The following is a 7,500-nucleotide window of genomic DNA, read 5'->3' as shown; positions in this document are numbered from 1 at the left end:
TTTTTTCTAAACCACGCCCACTTTTCCTAAGCCCCGCCCACTTTTGCTAAGCTCCGCCCACTTTTCATAAGGTATTTTTCTAAGCCACGCCCACTTTTCCTAAGCCCCGCCCACTTTTGCTAAGCTCCGCCCACTTTTCATAAGGTATTTTTTCTAAGCCACGCCCACTTTTCCTAAGCTCCGCCTACTTTTGCTAAGCCCCGCCCACTCTTACATCATTTCCAGTTCATCTCTGACTCACAAAGAAATCACTAGAAAATTACAGGATGTTATGGTTTTGAAAAATTTCCCAATGAAGGCTTGCCTAGGCTTGCCCAGGGAATTTCCAAAGGAAACCACACCCACCAGTCTTTCTCTATAAAAGCTTCAAACCCAGGCTCCATTTTAAACATATTCTAATTGAACACCTACTCAATGAACAGAAAGAAAAGAATCAAGATGAACACCTAGTTAATGTACAGAAAGAAATATTCTAATCAATGAACTGTTAATATATTCTAATTGAACACCTACTCATCTAATCAATGAACTGTTAATATATTCTAATTGAACACCTACTCAATGAACTGTTAATATATTCTAATTGAACACCTACTCATCTAATCAATGAACTGTTAATATATTCTAATTGAACACCTACTCATCTACTCGATGAAAAAAAGAAATAATCTAATCAATGAACTGTTAATATATTCTAATTGAACACCTAGTTAATGAACAGAAAGAAAAGAATCAAGATGAACACCTAGTTAATGAACAGCTAAAAATCTAGATGAACACCTACTCAATGAACTGATAATATTCTAATTGAACACCTACTTATCTACTCAATGAAAAAGATATATTCTAATCAATGAACTGTTAATATATTCTAATTGAACACCTACTCAATGAACAGAAAGAAAGAATCACAATTGAACATCTACTTATCTAATCAATGAACTGTTAATATATTCTAATTGAACACCTACTCAATGAACTGTTAATATATTCTAATTGAACACCTACCCATCAAGTCAATGAAAAAGAAAGAAAAGAATCAAGATGAACACCAAGTTAATGTACAGAAAGAAAGAATCCATATGAACACCTAATCAATAAACTGTTAATATATTCTAATTGAACACCTACTCATCTAATCAATGAAAAGAAAGAAAGAATCCTAATTGAACACCTACTTATCTAATCAATGAACTGTTAATATTCTAATTGAACACCTACTCATCAAGTCAATGAAAAAGAAAGAAAAGAATCAAGATGAACACCAAGTTAATGTACAGAAAGAAAAGAATCAAGATGAACACCTACTCAATGAACAGCTAAAAATCAAGATGAACACCTAGTTAATGAACAGCTAAAAATCAAGATGAACACCTAGTTAATGTACAGAAAGAAATATTCTAATCAATGAACTGTTAATATATTCTAATTGAACACCTAGTTAATGAACAGAAAGAAAAGAATCAAGATGAACACCTAGTTAATGTACAGAAAGAAATATTCTAATCAATGAACTTAATATATTCTAATTGAACACCTACTCATTTAATCAATGAACTGTTAATATATTCTAATTGAACACCTACTCAATGAAAAAGAAAGAAAAGAATCAAGATGAACACCAAGTCAATGAAAAAGAAAGAAAAGAATCAAGATGAACACCAAGTCAATGAAAAAGAAAGAAAAGAATCAAGATGAACAACTACTTATCTAATCAATGAAAAGAAAGAAAGAATCCTAATTGAACACCTAATCAATGAACTGTTAATATATTCCAATTGAACACCCACTCAATGAACAGAAAGAAAAGAATCAAGATGAACACCTAGTTAATGAACAGCTAAAAATCAAGATGAACACCTACTCAATGAAAAGAAAGAACCCAATGAATACCTTTCTTTTCCCTCATATCTATTTACTTTTTCTTGTTAAAAAAGCTTTTTTTCCTAAATAATTCACGTTTTTATCAAGAAAATATAAGCTAAAAATAAAAAGTGAATTCACCAATTTTTTGGTTTTAATTAAAAAATTGGTGAATTCACTTTTTATTTTTAGCTTATATTTTCTTGATAAAAACGTGAATTATTTAGGAAAAAAAGCTTTTTTAACAAGAAAAAGTAAATAGATATGAGGGAAAAGAAAGGTATTCATTGGGTTCTTTCTTTTCATTGAGTAGGTGTTCATCTTGATTTTTAGCTGTTCATTAACTAGGTGTTCATCTTGATTCTTTTCTTTCTTTTTCATTGACTTGATTTTTAGCTGTTCATTGAGTAGGTGTTCATCTTGATTTTTAGCTGTTCATTAACTAGGTGTTCAATTAGGATTCTTTCTTTCTTTTTCATTGAGTAGGTGTTCATCTTGATTCTTTTCTTTCTTTTTCATTGACTTGATTTTTAGCTGTTCATTAACTAGGTGTTCATCTTGATTCTTTTCTTTCTTTTTCATTGACTTGATTTTTAGCTGTTCATTGAGTACGTGTTCATCTAGATTTTTAGCTGTTCATTGAGTAGGTGTTCAATTGGAATATATTAACAGTTCATTGATTAGGTGTTCATCTTGATTTTTAGCTGTTCATTAACTAGGTGTTCAATTAGGATTCTTTCTTTCTGTTTATTGAGTAGGTGTTCATCTTGATTCTTTTCTTTCTTTTTCATTGACTTGATTTTCTAACTGTTCATTGAGTAGGTGTTCATCTTGATTTTTAGCTGTTCATTAACTAGGTGTTCATCTTGATTCTTTTCTTTCTTTTTTATTGATTAGATGAGTAGATGTTCAATTAGGATTCTTTCTTTCTTTTCATTGATTAGATGAGTAGGTGTTCAATTAGAATATATTAACAGTTCATTAACTAGGTGTTCAATTGGGATTCTTTCTTTCTTTTCATTGAGTAGGTGTTCAATTAGAATATTAACAGTTCATTGAGTAGGTGTTCAATTAGAATATTAACAGTTCATTGAGTAGGTGTTCAATTAGAATATATTAACTGTTCATTGAGTAGGTGTTCATCTTGATTCTTTTCTTTCTTTTTCATTGACTTGATTAGTAGGTGTTCATCTTGATTCTTTTCTTTCTGTTCATTGAGTGGGTGTTCAATTGGAATATATTAACAGTTCATTGATTAGGTGTTCGATTAGGATTCTTTCTTTCTTTTCATTGATTAGATAAGTAGTTGTTCATCTTGATTCTTTTCTTTCTTTTTCATTGACTTGGTGTTCATCTTGATTCTTTTCTTTCTTTTTCATTGAGTCGGTGTTCAATTAGAATATATTAACAGTTCATTGATTAAATGAGTAGGTGTTCAATTAGAATATATTAAGTTCATTGATTAGAATATTTCTTTCTGTACATTAACTAGGTGTTCATCTTGATTCTTTTCTTTCTGTTCATTAACTAGGTGTTCAATTAGAATATATTAACAGTTCATTGATTAGAATATTTCTTTCTGTACATTAACTAGGTGTTCATCTTGATTTTTAGCTGTTCATTAACTAGGTGTTCATCTTGATTTTTAGCTGTTCATTGAGTAGGTGTTCATCTTGATTCTTTTCTTTCTGTACATTAACTTGGTGTTCATCTTGATTCTTTTCTTTCTTTTTCATTGACTTGATGAGTAGGTGTTCAATTAGAATATTAACAGTTCATTGATTAGATAAGTAGGTGTTCAATTAGGATTCTTTCTTTCTTTTCATTGATTAGATGAGTAGGTGTTCAATTAGAATATATTAACAGTTTATTGATTAGGTGTTCATATGGATTCTTTCTTTCTGTACATTAACTTGGTGTTCATCTTGATTCTTTTCTTTCTTTTTCATTGACTTGATGGGTAGGTGTTCAATTAGAATATATTAACAGTTCATTGAGTAGGTGTTCAATTAGAATATATTAACAGTTCATTGATTAGATAAGTAGATGTTCAATTGTGATTCTTTCTTTCTGTTCATTGAGTAGGTGTTCAATTAGAATATATTAACAGTTCATTGATTAGAATATATCTTTTTCATTGAGTAGATAAGTAGGTGTTCAATTAGAATATTATCAGTTCATTGAGTAGGTGTTCATCTAGATTTTTAGCTGTTCATTAACTAGGTGTTCATCTTGATTCTTTTCTTTCTGTTCATTAACTAGGTGTTCAATTAGAATATATTAACAGTTCATTGATTAGATTATTTCTTTTTTTCATCGAGTAGATGAGTAGGTGTTCAATTAGAATATATTAACAGTTCATTGATTAGATGAGTAGGTGTTCAATTAGAATATATTAACAGTTCATTGAGTAGGTGTTCAATTAGAATATATTAACAGTTCATTGATTAGATGAGTAGGTGTTCAATTAGAATATATTAACAGTTCATTGATTAGAATATTTCTTTCTGTACATTAACTAGGTGTTCATCTTGATTCTTTTCTTTCTGTTCATTGAGTAGGTGTTCAATTAGAATATATTAACAGTTCATTGAGTAGGTGTTCAATTAGAATATATTAACAGTTCATTGATTAGATGAGTAGGTGTTCAATTAGAATATTAACAGTTCATTGAGTAGGTGTTCAATTAGGATTCTTTCTTTCTTTTTCATTGACTTGGTGTTCAATTAGGATTCTTTCTTTCTTTTCATTGATTAGATGAGTAGATGTTCAATTAGGATTCTTTCTTTCTTTTCATTGAGTAGGTGTTCAATTAGAATATTAACAGTTCATTAACTAGGTGTTCATATGGATTCTTTCTTTCTTTTTCATTGAGTAGGTGTTCATATGGATTCTTTCTTTCTGTTCATTAACTAGGTGTTCATCTTGATTCTTTTCTTTCTTTTTCATTGACTTGATTAGTAGGTGTTCATCTTGATTCTTTTCTTTCTTTTTTCATTGACTTGATTTTTAGCTGTTCATTAACTAGGTGTTCATCTTGATTCTTTCTTTCTGTACATTAACTAGGTGTTCATCTTGATTCTTTTCTTTCTGTACATTAACTAGGTGTTCATATGGATTCTTTCTTTCTGTTCATTAACTAGGTGTTCATCTTGATTCTTTTCTTTCTGTACATTAACTAGGTGTTCATATGGATTCTTTCTTTCTGTTCATTAACTAGGTGTTCATCTTGATTTTTAGCTGTTCATTAACTAGGTGTTCATCTTGATTCTTTTCTTTCTTTTTCATTGACTTGATTAGTAGGTGTTCATCTTGATTCTTTTTTTTCTTTTCATTGACTTGATTAGTAGGTGTTCATCTTGATTCTTTTTTTCTTTTCATTGACTTGATTAGTAGGTGTTCATCTTGATTCTTTTCTTTCTGTTCATTGAGTAGGTGTTCAATTGGAATATATTAACAGTTTATTGATTAGGTGTTCAATTAGGATTCTTTCTTTCTTTTCATTGACTTGGTGTTCATATGGATTCTTTCTTTCTGTACATTAACTAGGTGTTCATATGGATTCTTTCTTTCTGTTCATTAACTAGGTGTTCATCTTGATTCTTTTCTTTCTTTTTCATTGACTTGATTTTTAGCTGTTCATTGAGTAGGTGTTCATATGGATTCTTTCTTTCTATACATTAACTAGGTGTTCAATTGGAATATATTAACAGTTTATTGATTAGGTGTTCAATTAGAATATATTAACAGTTTATTGAGTAGATGTTCAATTGTGATTCTTTCTTTCTTTTCATTGATTAGATGAGTAGATGTTCAATTAGGATTCTTTCTTTCTGTACATTGATTAGAATATTTCTTTTTCATTGAGTAGGTGTTCATATGGATTCTTTCTGTACATTAACTAGGTGTTTAATTAGAATATATTAACAGTTCATTAACTAGGTGTTCAATTGGAATATTAACAGTTTATTGATTAGATTATTTCTTTTTCATTGGGTAGGTGTTCATATGGATTCTTTCTTTCTGTTCATTAACTAGGTGTTCATCTTGATTCTTTTCTTTCTTTTTCATTGACTTGATGGGTAGGTGTTCAATTAGAATATTAACAGTTCATTGAGTAGGTGTTCAATTAGGATTCTTTCTTTCTTTTCATTGATTAGAATATTAACAGTTCATTGAGTTGGTGTTCAATTAGAATATTAACAGTTCATTGAGTAGGTGTTCAATTAGAATATTAACAGTTCATTGAGTAGGTGTTCAATTAGAATATTAACAGTTCATTGAGTGGATGTTCAATTGTGATTCTTTCTTTCTTTTCATTGACTTGATTTTTAGCTGTTCATTGACTAGGTGTTCAATTAGAATATTTCTTTTTGAAAAGGGTTTTACTGAACGATGGACGAAAGAACTTTTTAAAATTGTTGATGTAATAGATACAGTTCCTTGGACTTATAAAATATATGATTTGGAAGGGGAAGAGATTTTAGGTTCATTTTATTCACAGGAATTACAAAAGACAAAACTAAGCAGATAATACACCTTTGTGGACACTAGAGGGACAAGTCCGAGGTGTATTACAGTATATAATGTGTGTCAAGGGGTGGACGTTCTTACATCTGTGAACCCCAAACACAGAATCCTCAACTGAATAGTCAAGGTTTAACTTTTGTTTGTGTGTGTGTGTGTGTGTGTGTGTGTGTGTGTGTGTGTGTGTGTGTGTGTGTGTGTGTAATGGGAGCAATAGGTTGGCGCTTCACTCCCTCCTACTATACACCGTTGTGGACACTCGAGGGCCAAGTCCGAGGTGTATAACAGTATATAATGTGTGTCAAGGGGGACGTTCTTAGATCTGTGAACCCCAAACACAGAATCCTCAACTGAATAGTCAAGGCTTAACTTTTGTTTGTTGATGTGTATGTGTGTGTGTGTCCCAACCCTCACATTCAAAATCTCAACCCCAACCCTCACATTCAAAATCTCAACCCCAACTCAATCCTCGCCCAACACAATGTCTTTTTCAAAATGAGATTTCCACCTATATATATATATATATTTTTACGTTTTTTTTTTTCTTCTTCCAATTCTGTCTTTTAAGGCTTTCAGGTTTGATGACGTAGAAAGGGGGAGTAAGCCTGCACTTTCTTCCCAGAACGAACAATGTATATTTTTTGTTTTTTTTCTCTTCTTCCAATTCTGTCTTTTAAGGCTTTCAGGTTTGATGACGTAGAAAGGGGGAGTAAGCCTGCACTTTCTTCCCAGAACGAACAATGTATATTTTTTGTTTTTTTTCTCTTCTTCCAATTCTGTCTTTTAAGGCTTTCAGGTTTGATGACGTAAAAAGGGGGAGTAAGCCTGCACTTTCTTCCCAGAACTTTCTTGATCTTGCTCCCATCAAGCACCATCCGACAAAGAACTACATCGATAGGTTTAGATCCCAAAGAGTGATAGCAACTCCAAAAGTCTCCAAAATATAAATAAATAAAATAATAATAATAATAAATAAATAAATAAATAAATAAAAGCCCCCAAAAAAGTTTCAAGTGTCCAACATAAACCCAACTTTCCAAGTCTTCAAGGTATAACCACATTCCCGTTGAGTTTCCAAGATATGTATCACATTGTGAGTTATCAATCCAG

The 7,500-nt window shown here is 30.7% G+C and overlaps 1 protein-coding gene and 1 long non-coding RNA gene across 2 annotated transcripts in view; both read right to left on the bottom strand.

The window, feature by feature from the left end:
- LOC147009928 (uncharacterized) overlaps positions 1-7,500 on the bottom strand; it is a 138,902-nt gene that overhangs the window by 100,011 nt on the left and 31,391 nt on the right. The window lies entirely within an intron of this gene.
- LOC147009929 (uncharacterized) overlaps positions 6,916-7,500 on the bottom strand; it is a 2,836-nt gene continuing 2,251 nt past the window's right edge. The window contains exon 2 of the long non-coding RNA XR_015052964.1: positions 6,916-7,500. This exon is cut by the window's right edge and continues 713 nt beyond it. This is a non-coding gene — a long non-coding RNA (uncharacterized LOC147009929).

The sequence above is a fragment of the Eptatretus burgeri genome, chromosome 17 (assembly GCF_056783735.1).
Source record: "Eptatretus burgeri isolate ZD-2024b chromosome 17, Ebu_testis_v1, whole genome shotgun sequence".
Classification (NCBI taxonomy): Eukaryota; Metazoa; Chordata; class Myxini; order Myxiniformes; family Myxinidae; genus Eptatretus; species Eptatretus burgeri.
The sequence above is the reverse complement of the archived record's forward strand: the minus strand, read 5'-3'. Positions and strand labels throughout refer to the sequence as shown.